This window comes from Dermacentor albipictus, chromosome 1, assembly GCF_038994185.2.
Source record: "Dermacentor albipictus isolate Rhodes 1998 colony chromosome 1, USDA_Dalb.pri_finalv2, whole genome shotgun sequence".
NCBI classification, from domain to species: domain Eukaryota; kingdom Metazoa; phylum Arthropoda; class Arachnida; order Ixodida; family Ixodidae; genus Dermacentor; species Dermacentor albipictus.
The window spans coordinates 473198122-473221506 of record NC_091821.1 but is presented as its reverse complement, the minus strand read 5'-3'; the positions used below and the strand labels follow the sequence as shown (position 1 = coordinate 473221506).

Sequence of the window (23385 nt, the reverse complement as noted above, 5' to 3'; positions counted from 1 at the left end):
GTTCATTGTGAGCGAGTTGATTGTGAACATTGTTTCACCGCCTTAGCCCGGAATACTATAGAGATCTTGCGCTGACACTTTCCGTGGCATCTGTGAACGAGAGTTGTGCGGCGAAACCGAAGCGTAAATAATTTTCTGATTTCATTTGGTCAGTGTCCCCAAAACAGTTCAATCGTGCTTGAACCTCGCCAGGCGGTGTGCCGTCAGACTCCTCAAACGCAACATAGCGAGCGGATGAAACGAAATTGCATAGATGCGCTCTGTCTGGTAGGGTTCATAGCTTATCTCTTCGATTTCTTTTTCTTGCGAAGTTATGACGTAACAACGGTCTTAGTGCCCGATTGGTCAAGAGTGGGTGGAACTATTATTCAAACTTCTGCGTTCCAATTCGCTATCGGCATAAACGGCACGGGCAGCTGCACGATTTTCGTGAATGTATGTTGTCTCGGCTTTTTAATGCAATCGCGTTATGGACGCACTTCACCCGCTTTGAAGGTATCTAACGGAACGTTCGAGGTGTCCTGAGTGTACAATATGTGCTCCACACTGTGTGCATGGTATGACTGTGTGCAAGTTTGTAAGGAATGCGGTGTACGCAAGCGTCACGCCCGGAATGTCCAAATCATCGTAATTCCAGTTTGCCTTCGCTACTAGCCACCGACTGGCCCGACTTTTCTATTAATACGAAAGAAGGCCGGCGCGCGGCGCGTCAATTAAAGCTCGGCGTTATCGCCAAACGTCGGCCGCGCGGAAATGACGAGCGCTTCTTCGTTGACGGCCCCGTCGAGGAACGACGTGGAGATCTGCGGCCGCCATCTCGACATTTCCGCTTGTCTCGCGAACGGAAGGACGCCCGCTCGCGGTGCACCGCGCAGCGATTTTGAAAGGGGGCGTCCGACCCGACTCGGAGCACGTGCGAATGTTGGGCGAGATTGGGGAAAAGAAAAAAAAAGGAGGAGGAAAGCGGGAACGATCGGAGGGAATCCAAGTCGAAGAGCGAACATGCGCGCATGAATAACGCACGAGGATGGTTCTCGGGGGGATCTGCACGAATGGCCGCGGCGTATAGCGCTGCCGGGGCGAGCGGGAAAGACCCACGTGGGAGCAGGGATTGACAGTTGACCCCGCGCGATCGACCTGCTGCTGCTGCTGCTGCGCTCGCCTCCGCAGCGCCCGGGCCCGGAGAGCTGCGCACCTGGCGAAAAGGAAATGAAATCCCCGTCGCCCTGGCTGCCTCGTCGGCGTGGAACGAGGAATGTGGACAGCTTGTTTCCGTGTCGTGATTACTCTGCGACAAGGAGAACCAACGACAAAGAAAAAAATTAAACGTGCATGAATCGAAATATCCTAATAATAAATGCGATGAGAAACGAAATTCTCGAAGCAACCTTTTATTTCTTCCTCTACTTTGTTAGATCGCTTTTTTTCCGTGTTCCGTTCCGACACGAATTTATATACGCTGGGTGACGTATTTTCGTGGAATTACGTAAATATCTGGCTTGGTGGATATCGCGATCGTGTCACATCAGCTGGACTGCCTAAAGAAGCAGAACCTGTATTTGCAAAACGAATTGAAGAGTAATATCGGTTAATAACGACATTTCTCCATTCTAACTTCGTGGTTAACGATTCTAGAGCGCACTTCCTGATTGCGATGCTGAAACCGAACACTAATTAAGCAGAATAACTACTTAGCAGAGATCATGTACTTAGCACCAGTTTTAAGAAGTAACTCTTCAAAATATAGATGTCGAGATGCGCGTATGTTCCAGTTAGCACATTACAATGCTCACTTTTCCGCGGTGCTAATAAGCCGCCTGGAACGTCGGTACATTTGTCGCTTCAATCTTACTTTAGTTCGTGGTTATTTTGTCACGAATGAATCGCTTGTTTGTTGTTGTCTATTTCTCCCTTCGCTATGCGAATGCCTCAACGCTTCCTCTACAATTGTGATTGATCCTTTCTTGCGTATTTTGTGGTTTTCTTCAATTCTCTGTCGTTATTACATTTACGTGCACATTGTACCAAGTTTCTAGTGCGTCCACTATTTTGTCAGCTCCAGCGCATCGAAACTAAATGTTCGTCATTGTGTGACAATACACATGTATGTATGTATGTATGTATGTATGTATGTATGTATGTATGTATGTATGTATGTATGTATGTATGTATGTATGTATGTATGTATGTATGTATGTATGTATGTATGTATGTATGTATGTATGTATGTATGTATGTATGTATGTATGTACATGCTAGCCTAGGGGTACAGCTGACAAGTAACGCACTTGTGCCCTGCTTTTTCTTGTGTTGTTTACTCCAGTGGCGTCGCCTTGTGTCCCTGTTATTTCTACATTTACAAGAATCAATGCAGTATTGAGTCCACGTGCGTGGAAAATGACTGCAGTAATGCTATGCTTCCTGTATGGTGCAAGCCCTACAGTTGTGGCTGCGGTTCAGGGGCTCGTGTGTAGTGTAGCGTGAATCTGTTGTTCGTTATTCTTACGTAGCAGCCAATCGCTCGGTGCTCGAACAATGCAGATCGTTCTTTTTTTTTTCCACTGAGGTGCCTAGTTACAAGCGCAGTGGTTTTGTCCCACTTGGTACTGCTGCGTACCTTCGGTAAAACTAAAGTAGGCGGGAAACGGAGGAAGGGAGAAGCAACACGGGAAAGGGTTGGAGAAGGAAGGGTACAGTTGACAAGTAACGGACTTGTCGTGCCCTGCTCTCCCCCCTGTCTGGTTTCTCCTCGCGCCAAGCAATGTCACGGCCACAAGGCGCGCTGCGTGTACACTTCGTGAGTGGCTCGGCTTGTCTTGTTTTCCACTTGCCTCGCACATTAGCAACATCTAGCTGCTCAGCGACAACGGTGTAAGCTGCAACGAAAGCGACGACTAGAAACAAAACGACGAACACGGACAGTCTTTTTTTTTTTAGGGACTTAACATCAACCACCCCCGCCTCGAGCTTGATCGCGTGCTACACGCCTCCACATCAAAGGTATATGTTCGTACCACCTGCGGACACTTGAACTTGAGATGCAACATCAGTTGTGACGCAAGGGCCATCAGTTACAAAACATGTCACCTGGACACTCCTGCAGTGTCCCATGCGGTGAAGTTCGTTGCCGCAGACACCCTTCCTATAAACGGCACAATGGGCGCCATGTGTAAGGGCGCAGGGGAAGGGGGAGCAGCGGGGAGTTGTGTGTTGAGGTAGAGCTCTCTGGTGGTGCCCTGGTCGTCTTCTCGTCCTGCAGTTTCTTGTTGGCGCGCTTTGGCAGTACTATGCTCAAGTTCCTCAATCCCCGTGCCCTCACAAATGATTTCACAAAAGCAAAAGACTGTATATATCATATTATATATATCATGTATGATATGCATATCGGATTCTCGCGGTAACCCTCATCACTCAGCTATTACGACACGCGCTCTAGCTATAGCATTTAGCCTCAGTACATTTAACCACCACCACCACCACCACCACAGGTGCAACAACATACATATTATTATTATTATTATTATTATTATTATTATTATTAGTAGTAGTAGTAGTAGTAGTAGTAGTAGTAGTAGTAGTGGTAGTAGTAATGAGTCACCAGCAAATATCACGCTGAGTAAGGGCGACAGTCGTGAACGGACTCGATAGTCAGGGTTTCCATATGGTGTAGCAACATTTCTTCCAATTCCTTTATACCACGAAAGAGCAACGAATGGCGAGCAAGGAAATATGAGCGTCTCCCTCATTCACATGCTGCAATTACTGATGGTGCCGCCTTCAAGAAAGTTACATTTGGAGCTTCTTGCGTATTAAAAAAGTAACAACAAAACAAAACACTGCTATATGTAAAGCCTTCGGGCGTTTAGAATACTGAAATAAATAAATAAATAAATAAATAAATAAATAAATAAATAAATAAATAAATAAATAGGCGAGGCACCTCGAGACCCGACAGGCTATACGAAATTAGTAAAAGAAAATGCGCGTTGAAAACTAGATTACAAACGCGATGATAAATGGCACGTCATTTATTGGTTTGCGTAACAGTAATAGTAATGTTTACGGCCATGACAGTAACGCTGCTGGCAATGATAAAACAGGATAAACAACAGAAGGTTAAGTTTTATTTATTTATTTATTTATTTATTTATTTATTTATTTATTTATTTATTTATTTATTTTTATTTCGCAAGCCTCGTACAGCTTGGGAATATTTGTTCGCGATAGGCGGCGCTATTTTGCCTTGCTTGCCTGTGTTTTCGTTGCGAGAAAGATAATAACATAAAGAAAGAAAATATGCTTACGTTGGCCGTTGTTTTCACTAACTGGGGTGGCTTCTTCGACTATAGCGCAATAGTTTCGAGGGATCCTGAACTCCAGACTTTGTGACAAATTGTGACTACACACTGTGTGACGAAGATTGGGACGGTGACACTGTGTAACACGAGGAACGCCTTCGCAGACTGCGCGACAGTGCCTGTGTGCGTGCGTGTGTGTGTGTGTGTGTGTGTGTGTGTGTGTGTGTGTGTGTGTGTGTGTGTGTGTGTGTGTGTGTGTGTGTGTGTGTGTGTGTGTGTGTGTGTGTGTCGTTATTTTTCTCTCGTTCACCAATCGCATCCCCTTGCCTCCCTGTTAACCTCCCTGTCTTTCCTTTGCCTTTCTCTCTCTCTCTGAAGTGAGCGCATGTGTCAGAACAAATGATCCGTAAGAGCGCCAAATTATTACTGCGGATACGCGATCCCTACTGACGGCATGCCTGCCGTGTCAAGTGCGCTGTCATCGGTGGCGCGCCTCAACATGAGCGGCTGCAACAGCTTTCTAAGCGTGCGACCCGACAGGCTCGATGCGAACATCTTGCGAAGTTCCGGCCGCCGTGCACGCATTGGCTGCTGAAGAGTCGTGCGCGTGTATGCTTCAGCCGTCCTGATGAATGGGAGCGAAGCCTCTCGATGCCGCTGTGCGTTTAGTTATTCCTGGTTGGGCGGGACGTTTGCTGACTTTCTATCGAGGGGCCGCGGACGCCCCATTTCTTTAATTTAAACGCGCGTTTTCGTTTCTCATTCGTTGTCTCAATGCGCGCTTGAGGCTTCCTCTAAGCGTTTGTTTGTTTTTCTTTTTCGTTTTTTTTTATTTGTCGAGCAACCTTCGACGATCAAAGTTCAGGTTCTAAATGTAGTGCGCAGAACGTGGAAGAGGGCTGCATTCCCGCTAGGCCAGTATATGTACATAGCCTGGGACTGCGAGTTGCGGTCAGTACGTGCGACACCCACAGCGTTTCATTCATTCAGATGCATTCACGAACTGGGCAGATGTTCGGCTTTTTTCGTGAGAACAGCGCCTCTAAATCATTTGACGGCGACTATGTACACCTTAAATGGCGAACAACTCTCGTCGTAAACCGCAATTTTCGTTCACTGTGCACGTAATGTTTTCTGGCTGTCATGCGGAGATATTCGTGTGGTGATATTCATTCTTGTCTTCCTCTCTTTCCTTTGTTTTTCGCAGGTAAGAACCATCCCACCCCACTCTATGTGCCCTGGAACACGTGACCCGGAACACACCTACGTGTTTCAAGTAAAATTTCCTCCACTTGTCACGCCGAAGAATTTTATTGTATGTTTCTGTTCAGCGTGACCACCATTGCAGTGTTAGAGCACGGAACCGAACGCAAGGTTGTTCAGTACTGGCCGCTAATTGGGTTCAGGTTGAAAAACAAATCTCCCTCGTTTGCTCGGACATTTAACATACTCTGTGCATTTGATAGAGAGTGTATTTTCTTGTATTTCTTCTATTTTGCATGTGTTAGTTTCTGATCGCTTAATTTCTAAGAATAAAAATAAATGAGATTGTAAGACTTCAACGTCGACATTGATGTCCTTCTGGGGCACGTTGCTGCTCCGTCGTCGGAAATGTGCAGCACCGTACTGCCATCTAGCGAGCTCGTGCGAATCATGGATGCTCGGGGCGTTTAGAGATCTTCGTTGTGGAGCAACGCACTGCGCCCAACATTTCAGAGGCGCTGTCCCGCATTGGTGTAATGAATATCCCCGTCGCTCCGCGAGCTGACGAAGTAGCTACGCAGTTAAATTACCGTCTCGCACTCGGTTAACCCAGGTTCTAACAAAATCTTTTTTTTTTCTTCTTCAACATGCGGGTGCAACTGCGTGTGTGGCCACGCTCTCGTGTCGACCCCCTCGCCCCATGTTGATTAGTGAAAACCGACGCAGTGACAAAAGTAACGTTTCGCGTGAATGACGCGTCTGGCTCTGGAAAAAATATTTCGCCTATTCACAATAAAAACTGCGGTGCTTTGAACCTTAAAGTCTGCGACAACGCTGTCTCGTGGCAGATGCGACAGCGCGCGATCGTGTTTGACAGCGCGTGATCGTGTTTCAGTTCTTTATTACGAATCATGCGTACATATACAAAGGAAGTTACCTTCAGTAATATGGGTAATTCAGTAATTCAGCTTACAGTTCTCTTTCTCGCGAGTGGTTTCATGCGGATGTGTTCACGTGGTTGTCCGTATTGGCTCGCAACTCGCAACTGTGGCGCGTGTCAATTATCTACGGTCTGGTCGCGTCTCCGTCTGATCATTTCTTCTTTTTTCTCTCTTCCGAGTCTGCAGCGGGTTTCCGATCTCTGTGTAGATCACTGCGAGGCAAATAGGATGCGTTTTAGAAATGCGACATACACTTCTGTTTTCGTCCGCTCCTGCTCTCACAGCCGTTCACATTGTCACCGATGCGCCAAACGACAGGCCGCGTGAACACACGCGCGACTCCGCCTCAATCACGCCACTTCCTTTGGCTGCCCGGATGTTGTCGAGGGAGCCAGTCTAGAACATTGAAGGAATCCACAAGACGTGCATGCGGAGACTCGCTTGTCCGAGGCATGAAAGGGGAAGAAAAAAAGAGAGAGAGAGACAGAATGCTGAGGAATGGCGAAGGCCCTCGAGCAGCGTGAGAAATGCCCGCCGTCATCTCGGTGGCCCTATAGCGGCAGCTTGCCGTGCACGGCCGCTGCAATATTGATTCGCGGTAGCCGAAGCTGTGGACCCGTGGGCCGGTCGTCTTTTTTCCTCCGCATTGTGTAGCGCGGGGTAGCCCTTCAACTCGGGGAGGAAATAAAGGTGGACCCCTCGTTCATTACGAATGCAGAAGAGCCGCTGATGGAGAGTGATGAGGCCCGCGCTGTACGGCGGTGTGTGTGTGTGTGTGTGCCCGTCCATTCCATCTGGCAACGCCGCGAGAGGATCGCTCGCGTTCAGTTCTAGCGCGCGCGTTGTGCTAGCAGTGAGCTTGTGCTTGCGTCCGCGCACCTGCTTGTTCGCTACGCCGTGACGCCATTGCTGCTTACCGATTCAGTATTGAGATGCAGAGCTCAGCGCTGCAGCCTTTGCTGCTGCGGCCTCAAGTCCCGCACATACGTGCTTCCCACGCTCCGCCCACTGCCCCTTTCTCTCTCTCTCTCTCTGTTTGTTTCTTTTTAATCTGGTTTATCTCTCTTTCTCATGCCATATATTCCGGTGCTGTGTGCAGCTGTTGAAATTCGCCGTCGGCCCTGCCGTGGGGCCATTGTGTCGCTTAATTATGCGATACGCTATACAGACTCGTTAAGTGCGCGAACGCTGAAGGCTGAAGTGCGGCACATTGCTGACCGCACACACAGTTTGGGGCCGGCTAAGCGTGCAGTCGCATGTTTAGCCACTGCCAAGTTGCGCTGCTACGTAGCACGATTTAAATCTAACTGCAAAAACGGCACCTCTGTGGAGACAGGCGCGGAGACACCAGGAAGTGTAGAGGTGCTTGAAGCAGGCGTTTTATTTCTCTATCTTCGTTTTCCTCAAGGAATTGGGTTTTATAGAAGTAACCAGCCGCTCCAGCGCTGTATATAAGCTTTCTGACAAGTCTACGTAGGGCTAAAGTACCGTAAACGTTTGTTCTTTTTGTTATCTTGTACGACTGAAGGCCTCTCCTGTTGGACCGCAGCAGTGGTTCGCAGTGTCTGTAATAAATAACAAAGGATAGTAAGCTTTAAAACCGCACAGCCCTTTAACAGTGCGTCATTTTGCCAAATGCAGCTTCCTATGCAAGTGGCGAAATTGTGCGCATGCCATGTAGCGGCACGCTTGAAGACACGACGTGCTAATAGCGCCCGACACCGTTGCGTCGGTCTAACTATATAGCTGTTAATTTGCTTGCTATCCAATTTGCGTTAAGTCTTCGCTTTCGCCATGCACTGCGACTGGGTGCTGCCGTAAACCTCATTCGGTGCGTGGCTTCTTTTCTCTCTCTCTCTCTCGTTTTCACGCACCGCAGGCAGCCCCGGCCTCCGGCGTTTCCGAGCCGGCTGTCTCCAGGGGGCGCGTCGGTTGCGTGCGTCCGTCCGTCGTGACCGTTTTCGGGGCCCGGCCATTTCGCTGTCGGGCGAATGAAATGTGGCCGCTGGAGACACGCGATCGCCGGCGCCTTCCGCGCGTGCACCTGCTGCCTGGATCGTGCGCGCACGCTTGTGTACATTTGGCCACGATAATGACGCGCCCATTCACGGTCTGCCTCCTCGATTACTGTACGTCTCTTCCGTCCACGTCTGCCCATTGATGAAACGCGACGCGTTCGTTCTTTCTAGGCCTGCGGGAGTACCGGGTCGGTCGTGGCTACCACCTTGTACTTGCTTGTCTCGGCCGTTCTGGGGCCGGATTCACGAAGCTTTTCGTTAACATAATTGCTCTTCATAATTCGCCGGCCGACTTCGCTAACGTATTGTATCGGGATCGGTATTCACAAAAATCTCTCGCGCTAGATTTGTTCATAAGCAAAAAAGGTAGGCAATCCTAATGCTGCATTAGCGAAGGTGTTCGTAATTGTTCGTAAGTGGCAAATGACACTTACGAACTGAAAGCTTTGTGGTTTCGGCCCCGGGATGTGCTCGGGCGTTTGCTCTTACGAACAGTTTTAGAATACGAGCCCTTACTTTTGGCTTAAGTATTATGGCCCCTCTGCGGTTTCTCTAGCTTCGTTTACGTGAACTCGAAGCGAGCGGGTCGCGTCGGAAGTCGGCCTGACCTCGACCGACCCGAACGCATTTGCGTGAATTTCGTCGAGCGGGTCGAGCGATTCAAGCAACTCGTCGCTGTACGGATGACCCAATGCGATGCGTCACTCTCCCTTGGCGCGATCCGCTTCCGTTTTTGCGAACCCAATGACTGGATATTGTCTCGACGTGTGTGTGTGTGTGAAAACTTTTATTGTACTGAGGTCCGGAGGCTCGACTTCTCAAGCCAAGGCGGGCCGCTCCCACGTTGGCACTGTCAGGCCAAGCCTTTCAGCGACATCATGGGCCCTCTGGACTGCCCTTAGTTGGTCCTGAAACAATGGGCGTTGAATCCTTTTCTCCCACTGTGTCCATTCTTCAACGAGGTTGGGGAGAGTCGCGAGACACCCCGCCAGCATATATCTGATTCCAATGATGCCATTACAATCATTGCAGTCTATCTTAATCTCCCTCTCTGGATATATTTTATTAATGGTGTACGGTGTGGGATATGTACCCGTTTGCAATAAGCGCAGTGAGACTGCCTGAGCCCTGTTCAGTTTTGAATGTGGCAATGGGAATTGTCTGCGTCCTAAATACTAATGTTTGGTAACATCATTGTATGTTAATAAATGATCTCTAGATTCCCTGGCTTGATGGTGAACGGCTCGGTTGTGACTGTCATGGTTAGCAAGTCCTCGTGCCAAGTCATGAGCAACCTCATTGAGGTTTACCCGAGTCTCGTCCACTTTCCCCATATGCGCAGGAAACCATCGGATTTCAGTTGTCACAATCACAATGTTTTCAAAAAGTTTAGCTGCAACTCCAGCTACGTAGCCTTTATCAAAACACTTTACAGCGGATTTCGAATCACTGTAAATGAAGGCCCACTTATTACTCCTGATGGCTAGAGCAATTGCCGCTTGTTCCGCCACCATGGGGTCCTTGGCAAAAATTGTGAGAGCGTCTTGCACCTTCCCTTGATAATTTGATACAATGGCCGTATAGGCTTCTTTACCGTTCCCCCAGGCGGCATCAACTATAGCTGCCAGTTGGTTCTGCTGCTCTATTTCCTTCAAGAGTGCTTTAGCTCTTGCCTTTCTCCTTTCGACATTATATTCTGGATGCATGTTTCTGGGGAGAGGGTTGGTTCTGATCTTACTCCTAACTTCAGTTATTAATTCTACTTCAGCCTCTATTGGACTCCTCGATGTATTCAGTTCTGCACGTATTGCCTGTAATATGTTCCTGCCAGCTCGTGACTTTGTCAATCTTTCGTGTTGCGCTAGCTGTTGGGCCTCCACAATTTCTTGCATTGTATTGTGCACCCCTAGACTCATGAGTTTGTCGGTTGCAGCGTTACTGGGTATCCCTAGGGCTACTTTAACGAGCTTCCTGAGCATCACATTAAGTTTGTTATGTTCTGCCTGCTTCCATTTGAATAATCCAGCCACGTAAATGAAGTGACAGAGAGCAAAGGCATGTATTAGCCTCAAAGCGCTGTCTTCTCCCAGGCCTCAGTGTCTATTGGTAATTCTCCTTAGTAACCTAATGACTTCATCTGTTTTATTCGAGATATGTTGTATTGTTCTGTAGTTAGTATTGTTTCCGTCTATGTGATACCCAAGAACCTTGATTTTTTCAACTAGCCTGATTGCGGATCCTTCATGAGTATATAAGCACAGTCTTGGCTAATCTTCCGGAATGTAACCTCTTTCTTGATTTACGACCTTTTCTGCAATGTTTAATGACTAAGAGTTCTGATTTGGCTGCCGAGCATTTCAACCCCATGGCTTTCAGTGTGTTCTCTAAAACGTATAAACTTTCCTGTAATCTGTTCTCTGTCTGTCCTATATTGCCCTTGGCACTCCATATGGTTATGTCGTCGGCATATATCACATAACGTATACCCTCAATTTTCTCCAGATTTCTTGCAACCTTGGACATTGCTAAATTGAATAACATGGGTGAGAGCACAGCCCCTTGTGGAGTGCCCCTATTTCCCAAATTCTTAGCTTCTGATTTAAGCTCACCCAGCATGAGTTGTGCAGTTCTATTTCTAAGGAAGTCCTTAATCATGTTAAAAAGTCTCTTACCCAAACCCATCTCCGAGAGAACGTCAAGTATTGCCTTATGGTTTATACGATCAAAAGCTTTTTCCACATCCAATCCCAAAAGAGCTTTCGTATGCGCTGGGCTAGCCTGTATAAGTTGATGTTTGATCAGCAGCATAGCATCCTGAGTTGACAGCCCTGGACGAAAGCCGATCAAGTTGTATGGGAGGATCTCGTTCTGCTCAACGTATTTCGTGAGTCGATTTAGGATGACATGTTCCATAGCTTTGCCTAGACATGACGTTAAGGAAATAGGACGGAGGTTGTCTAGAGTGAGTTGTTTGCCTGGCTTTGGTATGAGGATAGTATTGGCCACCCTCCATTCCTCTGAGTATACCCCTTTTCTCCAACGTTCATTGAAGTGTTCAGTTAGATAATAGATTGATGCATCATCTAGATTTCTTAATATCTTGTTAGTTATTCCGTCAGGTCCAGCCGCCGATCTACCATTAAGACTGTGAAGAGCGGCCCTCACTTCACTCTCAGTGAAGTCCCGGTCAAGTTCTTCACATATGCCTCCCGTATACTCGGGGCTCTCCTCTCCTTCGTTTGGTTGTTTAAGTGGGAGATATTTGTCTGCGAGACTATCCATGATATCCCTCTCTGTTTTATCTTGGCTTTCCTGATGAACCAACTTAGCTATAGCTGTTCTCTTGCTTGTCCTTGTTTCATTCTCGTTGAGCAAGTGCTTGAGGAGGTTCCAGCTACCTCCATGTTTGAGTCTACCATCAGCCGAATTACAGATCTCGACGTGCCCACTCCCTTTGACTTTGTCTGGTTCATGTACACGTGCCTTCTGAAGGTTCTGAGCCTTTCGTCGGTGCCTGGCCGCCTAGTTTCTCCAACTTATACATTTATCTGTTCTTTCTGAAGGCAGGCATTGCTCTGTGTCTGCGGCGCACTCCTTTGAAACAAGGTGTATGATTTACATGTCTGAGGGCTCGAGAAAACAGACTTTCAACCGCCGTCCACATTATAGCAGAGTGAGGCATACAGCAACTGTACTTCGACTTTATAGGAACGCCGGACTCGTACCATCACTGCTCCGAACTGTATCGGAGGTTTCTAGGTTCCTTCTCTTTCTTATAAGTTTCTTTCTTGATTCCTATTGTTTTTCAACATAAACAAATGAGTCTCTTTAATAACGATGCTATTGCCAGGCTGAATCGTCGCCTCATATTTAATAAAAATTGCGACCAATCAGGGGTATATAGGAAGGTGGCCGACCTTGGAATACGCCTGCATATACAAGACCACTACGTTGCTATTCCGATCGGGCTTTTTTTCCCCCGCTGGCTGTGTACACTTTGATGACAATGGGCTCGCATTCGTGGCAGCCGTAGCACACACTTAACATTACCTGTCTTTTCTGCATCACGCAAGCCGTGCTCGCGTCATAAATAGGCAATAGCTCGCAGCATTGCGTGCCGGCCGTGACTCCGACCTTTATTCGGCATCTCCGCACGCTTGTCGACTTCCGCTTTGTGCGCGGAGGTAAATTTATGGCGCGCGATCGGACGCCCGCCTGGTACGCCGCCTGCATAGCCGCGCAGGTGGTGGCGAAGGCGCTGTCAGCCCGAGCAGGTGCTCGCCTTCTTTTTTTTTTCTTGTGTAAGCACGGACCGACGAGAGCATCCGGCGTGCGGTTGTCATTCGTGATGTAAGCCTTTCGCGAAGACGTGAATTCGGGGTGCCCGCTGCGCAATCACCTAAACTGTTCTCGGTTCTTCTCCGCCATTTGTTTTCTTTGCATCGTTACTGCGCCCTCCCCCGCGCTGTGACACTGGCACCACGAAGTGCTTCCCCATCTGCGTGCGCAAAACCTCTTATCGCGCTGTATTAAGGCGCACACCGGTAGTGACGCAGGCGTGTACTTGGTACTGCCTTGAAACCTCTCGGCGGGCATCGATTTCCCAGCGAGCCGCTCGGTCGGAATCTATGACCGAGACAGGTGGGCACTCACACGCGCACGCACGCACACTCAAGCACGCGCGCGCGCACCTACACATGTACGCGCACATAAGCACGCGCCTGCACATAAATGCTCGCCTCCGCGCACGCACCTACGCGCGCACTTGGCCAACAGATAAACGGCGTTCTCTTTTTTGCTCGCTCCTGGCAGGTTCCTCTCGCATAGGTGGCTCGTTCGGGCTCCTCTTCGTCTGCTCGTATATTACGGCAACGAGAATAGGCCGCCGTGTGCCTGCCTTCGCTGCGTGCACTGGGCGCCGCGTATCTCTCTAATGACAAGGCTCCGGCTAATGGCCCGCCCTCGGACGTTATTCTACGTCCTAAACGGTCACGTGAATGGGTCCGGGAAGCATTACGAGAGAGCCAGAGAAACAAAAAGAAAAGGACAAATGCTAAGGGCATAGGTCTTTCAAACTATCACTGCCATTCTTTTTTTTTTCTTTTCTATTCTATCTCTTCTTCCTACTGTCTCTGGTCTCTGGCCGTCTAGCTCAATTTGTATGCGAGGACTGGACCCTTGCACCATTCTCTTTTCACTTATCTCCCCTCCATTACGCCACCTTTCTCGATGCCTACTTGTTCGGCCATCTTTTAATTCGAAAATTAATTTGAGGAAATTGTGGAGGTAGGTCTGTTTACGCCCTCTATCCCAGTGTCTCAGGTACACCGAAAAGAATAAAAAGTCCAGTCAAAGCAACATTACTTATTTTCGTCTGTTTATTTTTTCCCAGTACGCTTTGCTATATGTTCGTGCAAGCTTAAAGGGACACTGAAGGCAAATACTAAGTCGAGCTATAATGAGAGAGTGTTCTTCTGTAATAACGGATTTTTCGTCCACAACGAAAACAGAGCTTTTGTAAGCGAGACGGAAACAGAAAATCGGAGCGGCGCCTTCTGCTGTCGACAGTGGCACCTCTTGTGTGTGGCGTCAGCTCCTCCGACTCACCAAGAGCGGCCGCTACCCGCCACTTCGAACCGCATCGCTTTTCTCTGTCGACGACGGCTGAGGTGCCAGCGTGTGGGCAGTTGGCCAACCTGCCGGCGCCGGCTGCGTAGGCTCGAGTAACCCTAACTGGCAACCTGAACCCAAGCAGAGCCCCACGGAGTGACTCACGCAAGCTGAACGCACGCCAAAGAGTACGCTTTGTATGTAGAACTAAATAAAGAGCCTGCAAAAGACATAACAACGACAGAGAGGGTGATCACGTGGAGATAACGTCAAGTCCTCCGCTTTGGCGCGGGCGGCTCAAATTGAGAAGCAGCTACCGGACTTTCGATGGCGATTTCCTTAGCAAAAAAAAAAAAATGATATGTTGGCATAGAGAAAACGATGATGGAGTTCTAAGCGAATGGGCCGTCGATCTAGCTCGACTTGGTACTTTCCTTTACTTGTCTCGTTAACCAACGTTAAGGTCACAGTATTAATAATCTTTTCTTCAATAGGACTACCACCTCGGCCAAAGTCTTTGATAACTAAAGCGGTAACACTGTGTGCATTGCCAGTATTCCTTTTTGCCGAAAAAGCAAAAGTGTAGTAATGATCCTTGCCCTCAGACGCAAAACTATTCACATTACGAAAACTGATGCGTAAATCTTTGACTAAATCGCCTGGCCTGGGTAACTGATTTTCAATACGTATCGCATAATGAGGATAACCGTTGGGATTGCTCATAGCCGATCCAAATCGTTCAAACGCGACTAAATCTTTGGCGTTTGATTGTTCAAAGTCGATGAAATGTCCAACCACCTGGCGCTAATGTCGTTACAGCTTAGGTAATTTCTCCGGCGTCTTTATTTTCTTGGGCCGGAATGTTGTTATGCAGTAAAAGTTGGTCATTCGGAATTTAAGTTGATGACATTATCTTCTTTTGTTATTATCTAGACATGATATTCGGCCAGCCTTCGCGAGTGAATTGTAAAACCCTCTCTCGGCTATGAACCCTGACATAATATAGTTCTAATTACCCTTGCTTATTATAAGGAAAATAAAACGGTAATACGTTGTTTCTCGGTTAAATGGGAATTGGTAATTCTACATAGCTGTAGTTAGGGAGTGTGCCACTCAAAGTATAGATTGATTGAAAAACAGTGCGCGCATTATCTTTATAAAAAGTAATTTTACCTTTAGCTAACGGTACTCCTGCTTTTTATCGATATAAAATTGCTCTGGTGCAATAACATAACGTGGATCTAAGCTCATGCCGTGTTTTCCCAAATTGGAAGGAGTAGATTTCCTAAAAAGATGTTGCCAGCATTCGGTAAGGCTGACTTAATCGATCCGATTTCGCTTCAAGATTTTCCGCAATGCGTAGTAATCGTGGTAAATCATAATGACCAAAGAAACCATCGCAAACTGTCAGCGGGTGCTTGTGGACTTTCCGGTTCGTAGTCATCGAAATAAGAGGAGCTCTCTCTCCTTTACAATGTTAAATAAAAACTCAATAAATAAATAAATAAATAAATAAATAAATAAATAAATAATGGCGGTAACGTTGACCGCCCTGTTTATAGTACGTGGATTTAAAGGTCATCGTGAACTCTCACACTCTCTCTCTCTCTCTCTCTCTCTCTCTCTCTCTCTCTCATTTTTGGTTGGTAAGGAAGGCAAGAAATTGAAAATGCAATGTCCTTGCTTCCGGCGTTGTTTCCTAATGGCATGTACCTCTTGGCGGACGAAGTTGAGCCATTGTGTTTGCCTCTGTTAGCTGACTCCTGGGAGCATGCAAGAAAAAGATACAGGAACAGATAACGACAAACCTAAGAAAAAAAAAACTGATGAGGGAAAAGCACAGAGATTAAACGGGTTGAGCCCGGTTGGCTACCCTGCACTGGCGAAAGGGAAGAGGGGCTTAAAGGTGGGAAGAAGGAAAGAAGTTCACACTATGTACAGACGGAGGCTTTCAAAACTTGGAGGTTATGGGGAACGCTGAGAATGGAGTGCTTATTTATTTATTTATTTATTTATTTATTTATTTATTTATTTATTTATTTATTTATTTATTTATTTATTTATTTATATTTGAAGCTCAAACAGTGGAACCACTTGTGGACCCATGGCCGTTGCTAGTTAGGCTGTGAACTTGCCGTGTGTCATTGAGGGTATGCCTTTTATTTATATAATGTGTAATACTGTAGTGTTCGTCAAACACGGAATCTGGCAGGACGCATAGAGAAGGGGTGCTTTCACTGGCACTGCATTGTGTTTCAGTGCTTGCAGCTCCAGACTGACCTCGTGGCCTAGTCGCCTCACTGTACGTGCATCGAGATGTGTGCGTGTGTGTGCGTTGTATGGTGCGTACAGTCGCCGCTAGACTTGACGCGAGCAATGCAGACACATCTCTGGTGGCTCAATATTAACAGACGGGGCTCTCAGAAGCAAACATCGAATGCTTTTGAAGGCGGATGCATCGTGCTCGCACGATCGAGGCACACCAACCATGAATCTCTGGCACCCTTTCGCAGGAGAGGCAAGTGAGTGCTAGACGCCTGTTCGAGTTATGTACGGTGGCTTCTGTACGTCTTGCCTCCTCTCCATCGCATCTCGCACGCTCCACCGTCCCCGGTGACTCAGTGGCTGCTGAGCGCGCGGTCCTGCGTTCGAATCTCAGCTGCACTTCGATGGGGCAGAAATGCAAAGACGTACTTAGACCCAAGTGTAGGTTAAGGAACCCCAGCTGGTCAAAAGTCAAAGCCACACGGCGTTCGTAATCACAACCGCCTGTGCAGTTTTGGGCCGTAAAAACCTGCAATCTATCGTCGCTTTCATTTTTATTCGCACACCCCGTTCTGCGATGCCACCGAGCCGCATTGCAGGAATGCAGGCTTCACTGCAGAACGCCCGCGGAAGAAGCGTTCGGGAAGCGGGTTGGCCGCCCAGGGTCACGCACGACGGCGTCCACGCAGTGCGTGTACGCACGACCGGAGCGCACGCCAGACGGCAGGTGCGCGACCTTCGATGTCGACCCCAATTGACGGGCAGCTGAAGAATGCACCCCGCGCATGCGCACCGCACTCGCGCATGCGGCGGTCTCGGTGAGAGGGGTAGCGTGGGCGCGCTCGGCCATTTTCTCGTAGACATGCAAACGGCCTCTACCCCATTGCTGGCGCTCCCTCTCCTCGGTCGGTCGCACATAGTTTCTCGCAAAAGTTACACAAGGAGGGAATCTGGCTCTAGAGTCCGCGACGGCTGTGAGTACGGGATTGGTGGGTTGTACATGGATTCGCCTAACGTTCGTCCTTTTGACTTCAGACGACTTCGGCGCTTTGAAAATCGACCCTTTCCGACGGAGCATTGCTTCGTGAATACTACCACTTGCAGTGGTTATTTATGTGCGTAGAATCATCTATATGGTTGCTTGGCTTTAAACTTTAAAGACTTTAGAGACATTAAAGAATTAGGGAGTCGCTTAAGATCTCTCTGAAGAGGTGAACGGCGAAAGCCGTCGTTAGACATGTTAGTCATACTATAGTCATTAGTAGTCATTAGTAGTCATTGTTAGTCATTATTAGTCATTATTAGTCATTACTGGTCATAATTAACATCTACCAATCTCTAACGTTTTCATTCACTAACTGTGATTATAAATAATTTTTCATTGTTTAATCTCTCTTCATATAGCGTGATGACGCTTCGGCGGACACTCCGGCGGTAAGGTCTGCTGACACAAACTTCAGCACGAGCCTAGAAAGGCTTTCGGCTTAGAAATTCAAAGCGAAATAAACAAGTTGACAAGAACGTCTGAAGGCCAGATTCACAAATATGGGACAAATTCGTGCGATTTCTGTCATTCCTATACTACCTGATCGATCTCGACGCCATTGTTTCGTAATTTTACTATAGGAGGGCTCATTGTCTAACGAAGGGTGGGTCGGTGTGGCTCGAAGACACAGCGTCGCGCGTAGCCTTTACCATCGCCGCGACGACGCGACGAAATTACCAATGTCCGTGGGGCTATGAATACCGCACAAGGAGAGGAAAGGACGCGTCAAACTGACACGCGCCGGCGACAGTAACGAAGGGGTCGAAGCCGACACGGCTTTTCGATACTCCCGTTCGAGCAATCCATAGCTCGGCGAACGGAGTTCACTTTCTACCAGAGAAGCGCCTCCTTCGGCGACGTCGGCTCATCTCGCGCGCGCACCTCAACCTCCGACTGGACCTCGCGAGCCTACGCGGCTTGCGACGGCGCGCTCGGGGCGCGTTCCTCGCCGGTCGTGTCGCGACGGTGTTTCGGCGCTGGCGTGGCGGCAGACAGACGGCGCAGGGAAGGCACGACGATCGTTCCTCTCCCGTGTTTGTCTGCGCCAGGGCGGTGTAGGCGTGCAGGCACGAACACTCGTTTACATTCGCGCACAGGCGCCCAGACCGTGGCGATGCACGCGCATAGCTACGGCGCGCAGGTGCGCGACCGAGCGTATCCCTTTCTCTCTCTCTCTTTTCTTCCGGACCGTAGCGGCGTTGTGCTGGTGGTCTCACGACTCTTCTTTCGACACGGCTCGCGGCGCGTTTCTATCTTTTTTTCTCTCGTGGCATTCGAGCGCGAGTGGCGTTCTGCCGACACACTCGTGCAGACACGCGCGGCGAACCACGGCAAACCGGAGGCCGCAGCGGCGAGCGTGCCTCACGCGGAGCCGGAGTGCAGCTTTCGCTGCGTCCGACGAATCCCGATATATATTGGCGGCACGCGGCGTAACGTAACGTCGAACAGACGAAGGAAATTTGACGAACGCGAACACAACGTGGGCGTGGTGCACCTGTGCTTCTGACGCGCACTTGAAAGGCTCAACGAAGGCCGTCTTAGTAAGTGACTGGGACGTAAACAAGACCAAGATCACGCTGTTTTTACGGGCAATAGTTCGCCTCTTGCGCTATTTGCTAACTGAGATCGTTTACCAACGAACTCATTCAGTCCCTCTACTGAAGACCAACCGTATGTAAATCGCTCTAAACTGAAATTTTCCTTTGGAAACTCTTTTGGTTTACTTCGAGAAAAAGTAAACGTTTCTATAACTGAAGAATACGAACACAAAGCTTTATGCAAATTTTTTTTTAAATATCGCGGTGCAATCTGGCAGCTACTACGTTATTGTGGATATGAAAGTATTTTGTCATACTTGGGAACTTCTTGCGCGAAGAGTAAAGTTCTCGAAACTTGCAAGATTCCTGTTTTGGTTACCTTAGAGTCCAGTGTAGTTAATATTTACGAATAAACTATTGAGTAAACCGCGAAGACGATGTGAAATTTAAGCCCGCTGGCGTGACATCGTGGATGTTGGCCTTGTCTGCACGGGTGTAGTGATTTGTTTATCGGCGAAGGTTAACTGCATTTTATTGAGCCACGATAGTGAATTTAGCGAAGTTCAAGAATATTTGCGGTGCCAAAAGGATCCAAGTACAAGTAAAAAGCTTAAAACCCGCGACGTCGTACTTGACACATAGGCGTAGGCTTTTGGACACCACTTATGGAGGCAAATGAGTCATTCCCACGCTGTGTGAACAGCCGTAATGGCAGTACCCGCATGTACACTAGCCAACCAGACTTGTGTCTGGTATTCTAAGTGTGAAATACTGTGTTTGCAACTGTTGAGAGAACCATCGGTGAAAAAACTGCGTGCAATAAAAACACGGATAAGGGAGGAGCACAAGACAAGTGAAGACTGCCAACTGCAACTTGTCCTGTGTGTTTCCCTCGTCGATACCTATTTCGCGCTGTTTTTTTTTTTTTTTTCGCCGATTGGTTCGTACGAACTAGCTCGCATTCAGCTTTATGTGCAGGGAAATTACAGCGCTACAAAAACTTGACTAACACGAAGCTGAAGGAGACGGAACACCCCCTCTTGCCGTCTGTGTGCGTGCTCATTTTCCTCAACAGTCAAGCGTGTCCCGCTAGCCTAACAGTAATTCTAAGCGACGGTTGGAGGCTGCATTTTTTCTGCTTCTCAGCGGCGTGATTTAGTGGCGAGGCGAGCACTCTGGAGGAGCAACCGCTCCCGGCGCCGTCCGCGCGCACACGCAACTGTTTTTGCGCCTGCCTTCCTCGCTCGTGATGCGGAAGGTTTTGTTTCAACTGGCCGGCGGTGCGCGAAGTTATGACACGCCACGTCTGGTCGCACCTGCGCCGTAGCTTCTGCCGGCGCATACTTGGCCGGCTCGTGGTCAGGCCAGCGTTAGCGAGGCGCTTCTGTCTCCGTAACGTGCAGCTCAACAACGACGTTCAATGTGTCGCCTGCTTCTTAAAGGGCTACCGCTTAATTGGCTACTCGGTAAATTACAATTCTACAATAGCGAGATGTGGCTGATCTTACCATTAGAAGGAAGCTTGGCGAGCCGGAAAAGGGGCGCGAGAACAAAAGAACGGCGGCGACACCACTTTCAGTTTCCCGCGTTTCCTTTCCCCTGACGTCATGAATTTTGAGAGAAGGTGCACGATGCTGGTTATTTGTTTATCGATGAAAATAATTACGTTTTGCGTTTCGAAAAAACTGCAGACACAACCAGTCCTTTTTACGGCGCTGCCTCTCCACGAATACGTTTCAAATGTACTACATAGGAGGTTTTGAAATCAGCCACGTCGTACTGGCGCACCGGAACGGATGTATCGGTATGATGTTCGCTGACGCGAAAATTTGGCTTTCCTTTACTCCCATAGTAAGGGACGTTTCACCTGGCAAATAAGCTTAGGCGGTCTCGATAAAAGATTTCACCAGTCTAATGCGATTTAGTTTCCGTTTAGCCTCTCTCTCTCCCTCTCTCTCTCTCTCGAAAAGAAAGAAGAAATGAACAATGCGGCTCACAGTCATCATATTATGGCTGACTATAAAGACTTGAAGCAGTACTTCCTTTGCTGTTATGATTTCTTAACTCCGATTATAAAGACTACATAGGGCCTCTAAAGCTTGTTAATCGTCATTGCATCCCGGTTCTTGGTGCATCAGGACGTACAATCATGGACCTCCGCTAACGGACGCGGTGCCTTCGGCCTTAACTGGCTGAGAGACTTCCATGCTTTGCAGTATTACACAAAAATAAATAGAACCTTGGCCGCAATCTTTCCGCTCAGAAAAATGGAGGGCCAGCCAAATGCAAATAGCTAGCGTACTTTGTGAACGGCTGATACCAAAAACTTATTTTGCAGGGACGTGGTAGTCGATGGGTGTTACTTCGGGGGACTGGGACACGTGCATATTGAAACGGAAAAAAAGAAAAGATTAAGCAGTTGCTGACGAGAGCTTTAAGCTTGGCTACTTGGTCTACATTTGGTGCGGCGAATAGTGTAGACGACGGCACTAGTGGCACGAATGTACAGATGCAATGGACAGTGCATCTGTCTCGATTGTATCACATGTGCTGTCATCCAGCAGCGCTTCTCCTCATGTCCGTACTAGCTGTCCCATAAACTGCGTCATTCGGTGTGTCGACGGATAGGCGACCAGCGCTGTTGGGCTTTCATGAACTCACTTCTCCGCAGCCTAGCAGAGTGGCTTGGCACAGCTTGGCCATACACGTTAGTCGTTGGTTGGGCTACTGTTGCGAAACAAACGAAAGAAAGAAGAGAAAAACGTCAGTCGCGTCGCGTGTGCCACCGACTGTTGCGTCCTATTGGAACTTTTTGTCACCTCAGATACATGGCGTTCGGTACTCCGTTGTTTGCATCGCCAGCAGCCTGAACTGTCTCTGCTTGTCATCTAAGTCTACCTGAATATATGTGTCGCACGAATTTCTCTCCGCCGCTCTTGCTGATTGTACATCACTCAACCTCTGAGCATATACAGCGAAACGGAAAAGGATGTATTTCCCCCGGTAATTGACTTTTCGCCTCTCAGGCTTGCATTGCACAATTCAGAGTCGTTCCCTCTAAGTAGGTGGACGGAAGCCATTGGCGAGAGGCGCTTGCTGTCGTGTCCAATGGTGGTGGTGCCCGCAAACATCAACACCTCGCCCGCGCTAACCCTTGAACAGCGCTCGTCACAAAAGCGTGATGCGTCTTCGAAGCCACCTGCCGCGCCCCCCTGAATATCTCACGCCGGGAACCCCTCTGGAGAGGCCGAAGGCGAGCCTTTTTCCACGTTGTCTAATTCTTCACCGCCGCAGCAGGAGGCTATACGTGCGATGTACGCGCGTAGCCTCAGCGAGCCGTTCGTCGATCGCGTTCGATGCGCTCCCATATACATGCGAGCAGAAAAGAATGCGTTCACGGCGTTGAAAGGCCTGTCAGCTTTTCTCTGGCGCGCGGCTTCAAAAAAGGGGGGGCTTATTGTGTTTGCCCTGCGCCAGCGCGCGGCGTTCATCTCCGCATATTCGGCGCCAGTGCGCGCACGCTTTCCCCCGCTCGTCGTCGTCTGCATGGCTGCTCGAGCAGGCGGCGTCTGTTATATCCTCTTCCCCCTCCGGTTCTCGCGCCTTCTCGTGCGGCACGCGCGGCGTCTGCTGCGGCGTCCGCATCTCGCGGCCGTCGTCTGCTTTTTCGTCTGCTTGACTGGATGCTGCGCCGGCAGCGAGCGGCTGTGTTGATGAAAGGTTATGTGCTTCTCGCCTGATGTGTTGCGAGCCGCCGGTGTGGAGCGCTATGGATTGACGTGGCTCGTGAACGCCTTTCCGTGTAGCGAGAGCGGCGGTTGTCTCGCGGGAACCAAATTACCGGTTTCCTGCCGACGCGTGCGCCGCGTCGGTAGCGCTCGTCGACGTTTGCTGTACGCGCCAGCGCGAAAGCGTCGAGCTGGCTCGTCTCAAACACCGGCCGCTTTGCGCCTCGCCAACGTCGGGGTCGTGGTAGAAGGAAATGGGAGTGCAATACTTGCGTTGTTGAGCTGGATTCGACGCTGTCTGGACTTTATGCCGTGTGGTTTATTTCCGGGACTGGTGAACGTTGGTAGGTCAAGACAAGAAAAGTGTAGAACTGCGCTGTGGGACCTTTGTTGTGTGTGCGTTGGACTGCTAGCTTCGTGTGATCGAACGTCTCGTGTGAACCCGTTCCATTCTAGAACACCGTGCACCATCATTTGGCGCCGTCAGACGGACGCAAGCAAAGGGGGAGCAATACCTGCGATTTTGGTGAGTGTTCGATAGCCTTGCTTGCACATCATTCGTGTTCGTTCAAGCTGTGTTTCGTTCTCAACGAAATCGCTTTCTTTTTTTCCATTTTATCTAGCTTCTGGTAGCGGCTGTGCGTTCAAAATATGTGTGCGGAGCCATAGGAGAAGTTGTACAAAAAGTGCAACTCGCGGCGACACTAAATCTAAACGAGGCAAATTTGGCGAGAACTAT

The 23385-nt window shown here is 48.8% G+C and overlaps 1 protein-coding gene across 4 annotated transcripts in view; it reads left to right on the top strand.

The window, feature by feature from the left end:
• Positions 1–23385, top strand: part of LOC135908902 (uncharacterized) — a 636710-nt gene that overhangs the window by 308195 nt on the left and 305130 nt on the right. The window contains exon 3 of one of the 4 annotated variants that reach the window (XM_070532481.1): positions 5506–5574. The exons of 2 other annotated variants lie outside the window; for them this stretch is intronic. The gene's annotated coding sequence lies outside the window, so the exon portion shown is untranslated. Of the gene's footprint in view, positions 1–5505; positions 5575–21928; positions 23173–23385 lie in introns of those variants that run through there. One more of the 4 variants, XM_070532482.1, reaches the window with a different exon arrangement.